The following is a 4,311-nucleotide window of genomic DNA, read 5'->3' on the forward strand; positions in this document are numbered from 1 at the left end:
TTGGATGGTCCCACTCTGACCACTGGGTACACTGGCTCTTGGATCTAAGGAGGTGCTAATCTAGCCTTTGCCTGAGGCTACCCAGCAGAAGCCAGCTGTAAAGCAATGCAAGTTGCCCTGGGGCCTTGGGGCAGCTGCAGTTTGTTAAGTTATTTTCAGATTACAAAGGGCCGGGCCTTTCATATGCAAAAGCCTCCCTGCATGGCTTGGGCGGGGCGGGGTCCCAGGGGATCAACAGGGCGGGCTGAGCAAGTGAGCAGTATAGTTATAGAAACTTTTATTACAAAAGAAGGAAGGAAGAAAGGGAGGGAAGAAGAGAGGGAGAAAGACAGTTTAGAAAGAAATAACAGTTTTAAAAATCTTCAAATAACAAATTGTATGTAATTTAAACCTCATGATATAATGTTATAAATGGGCAATTTATGTAAGAAGATTATTTCCCATGAAATAGTTCTCATATTATTTTCTTTCAACCACTCCCTGTATAGAAGATTGTGTTATTTTTCACACTCACTACTTGATTACCATATGATAATTTGGTCCTTGCCCTTTTAATGTGATTTGAAATGCCTCATTTCCTTACCCTATTGATGAGCCTGGTCATAGGATCTTCTTTGATTAATGGAATGTATGTGAGCAGGACAATTGTCATTCCCAAAGAGAGCTTTTAAGTTCATGTAAGTCAATTGACTAAATTCCCTACTAAGAGCACATCCAGAGATAGACTTATCCTTCCACCCTGATCCTATAGAGAAAGGAAATTTGAAGCTCAGTCTACAGTTTGGAGTGGAGCTATAGGGACCTACAACCCACATGTATTTGGAGAGCTGTTTGTTATACAACATAGTCTAGCAAAATTTCTTAATGCACCCTGGAAATGTCCAAACTTTTATGTCCTTGCTTAAAATATTGGCCTTTCCTCATGACACATCACTACATTCAGTGAAAAAGAAAATTTAATAACATAGGAGAGTAAATACCAACACATTAATAGTTATACTAATTGATCACTTTTTAACTATCAATGCAGATATTTCATTTTAATATGTAATCAATTTATCTACAAAAGGTTAGTATTTTTTTCTTTATTAAGGTATTACATATGTGTAAGATTTGGAAACAGCCTAAGTGCCCATCAGTAGATGAATGGATTAGAAAACTGGTACATCTACACAATGGAATACTATGCTGCTGTAAAGAGGAAGGAACTCCTGCCATTTGCAACAGCATGGATGGACCTGGAGAGCATTATGTAAGCAAAATAAGTCAGTGAGAGAAAGATAAATATCACATGATCTCACTCATTTGTGGAATATAATGAACAACGTAAACTGATGAACACATCACTATATTTAAATTTTTTTATGGTCACTTCCTCAGGCTTTTTCCTCACAACTAACATTTAAAAATGAAAGATTACAGAAACCTTGTTTTATACTTCAATTAGGTTAAGGGTGGGTTCAATGTCTGAAATCTTAAGAATGCCAGAAGTTTCTGATATTGGTGTTCTGAGAACCTAATTTTGATTAAAATAAAAATAGTTGCCATTCTATTTATTCTCAGTGTAACATTTATGTCTGTGAAATTTCAATACTTTGTAAATACAGAATAAATTGAATCCTGCAAAAAATATATTTTTCTTAAGTCAACATTAATTATGTTTTTCATAAGTTCAATAGCATTTATAGACATGCTAAAGCTTGGTGATTCCATTTGTCATTGTTTCATTATATTATGAAATTTGCATATAGTGTATAGAAAAAGAAAAACTGTTCTGAAATATCGTATATAATAAAAGGCTAATATGCAAATAGACCAAACAGTGGAACGACCAGTCCCTATGACACGCATTGACCACCAGGGGGCTGATGGTCAATGCAAGATCTGCCCCCTGGTGGTCAGTGCACTCTCACAGGGAGAGCTATGCTCAGCCAGAAGCCCTGAGCTGGGCTCATGGCTGGCAAGCTCAGTGGTGGTGGCAGAGCCTCTCCTGCCTTCACAGCAGTGCTAAGGATGCCTGACTGATGGCTTAGGCCCGCTCCCCATGGGGAGCGGGCCTAAGCCATTAGACGGACATCCCTCAAGGGTTCATGGACTATGAGAGGGCGCAGGCTGGGCTGAGGAACACACACACCCCTGAGTGCATGAATTTCATGCACTGGGCCTCTAGTCTATAATAATAAAAGCATAATGTGCTAATTAGACCAGACAGCTGAACGACCTTCCAGAGGTCTTTCCAGACATCCTTCTGGATGAAGCTGCCATGGCGGAGGCCAAGGCAGAAGTGGTTAGGGGTGATCAGGCAGGCAGACAGTGTGGTTAGGGGCAATCAGGCAGGCAGGCAGAGGGGTTAGGGGCGATCAGGCAGGCAGGCCGGTGAGCAGTTAGGAGTCAGCAGTCCCGGATTGCAAGAGAAATATCTGACTGCCAGTTTAGGCCCAATACCAATGTGGGATTGGGCCTAAACCGGCAGTCAGACATCCCCTGAGGGGTCCTGGATTGCGAGAGGGTGCAGGCGGGCTAAGGGACCCCCCACCCCCATGAACAAATTTTGTGCACTAGGCCTCTAGTATAATATAAAAAGCTGAAGTCTTGACTGGGTGGTGTGGTTTAGTAGTTGAGGGTGGGTGGGCCATGCAGGGGGCAGCTGATCAATGAGTCTCATCATTGATATTTCTATCCCTCTCTCCCCCTCTTCCTTCCTCTCTAAAAATCAATAATATATATACGATATTTCAGAGCAGTTTTTCTTTTTCTATACACTATATGCAAATTTCATAATATAATGAAACAATGACAAATGGAATCACCAAGCTTTAGCATGTCTATAAATGCTATTGAACTTATGAAAAACATAATTAATGTTGACTTAAGAAAAATATATTTTTTGCAGGATTCAATTTATTCTGTATTTACAAAGTATTGAAATTTCACAGACATAAATGTTACACTGAGAATAAATAGAATGGCAACTATTTTTATTTTAATCAAAATTAGGTTCTCAGAACACCAATATCAGAAACTTCTGGCATTCTTAAGATTTCAGACATTGAACCCACCCTTAACCTAATTGAAGTATAAAACAAGGTTTCTGTAATCTTTCATTTTTAAATGTTAGTTGTATTTCCTTCTGTAGATATTTTATGGTTAATTCAACAGGACATTTATTAATAGACACTTGATTTCCATATCTTCCCCTTACAAATACCACAGTGAAAGTACATGCATACACACATGAAGTACCTTTTCTTTGAGAAGATATGTTTTTGAACATTGCTTTCTGTATAAGTAGTTTCCCACTTTTATACATCAACTGATTTAGCATCTTAAAAGTCATTATATCTTCAAAATCTTCTTGGAAAATAGTAGTTTCTGATAAGATTTGCTATCTGAAAAAGAAATTTAAACATTAACTAAATTGATATGTTTAAAATGTCCCTCATTATACTTAAATAATGAGCTTTGCTCTTTTGATGTGAAGGCAGAAGCAGATAGAGGGCGCAGTTGTCGTTTTCAGTTTTCAATCGGGAGGGAGTCTCAGGCTCTGAGCTCCAGTTCCGGGCGAGTCTCTAGGGACCCAGACTCATACGGGAGAAGCGGGACTGTCTGGCATCGCTCAGAACCCTAGGGTTGCAGTGATTACCGGGACACTGAGAAGCAGAGCCTCTGAGGGCAAGACTGAGAGCAGCCATAACTGCTAGCCCCGCCCTGTTGATCCCCTGGAATCCACCCTGCCCAAGCCCTGCAGGGAGGCCTTTGCTGGATAGCCTCAGGCAAAGGCTAGATTAGCACCTCCCTAGAGATCCAGGAGCCAGGAAGCCCAGAGGTCAGAGTGGGACCATCCAGTTTGCAGCTCCCTGGAAACATAAAGGACACACTCAGGGGGCAGACTCAGTGAGCACCAAAGCCCCATTGAAGCAAGTCTTGCCCCAGAGGGGTGTCTCCAGCACAGAAGTTCTCCCACTGCAGACACAGCTGATTCTCACAGCCAATTGGCCTGGAGGTCAATTCCTCCCAGTGATAACTACAACAATCAAGGCTTAACTACAACAAGACTGTGCACAAAGCCCACAAGGGGGTGCACCAAGAGTGTCTACCTCAGGTAATTGGGACACTTAGCACAGAAAGGCACCCTATCGACACAGTGAAGCATAAAAAATGCCGAGACAAAGAAACAGGACACAAACGACAGAAATGGAGGAAAGCAAACTGCAGGATATAGAGTTCAAAACCACACTTTTAAGGTCTCTCAAGAACTGTCTAGAAGCCGCTGATAAATTTAGTAAGGCCCTTGAAAAGACTGGTGAGACC

This window comes from Myotis brandtii, unplaced genomic scaffold, assembly GCF_000412655.1.
Source record: "Myotis brandtii unplaced genomic scaffold, ASM41265v1 scaffold10, whole genome shotgun sequence".
NCBI classification, from domain to species: Eukaryota; Metazoa; Chordata; class Mammalia; order Chiroptera; family Vespertilionidae; genus Myotis; species Myotis brandtii.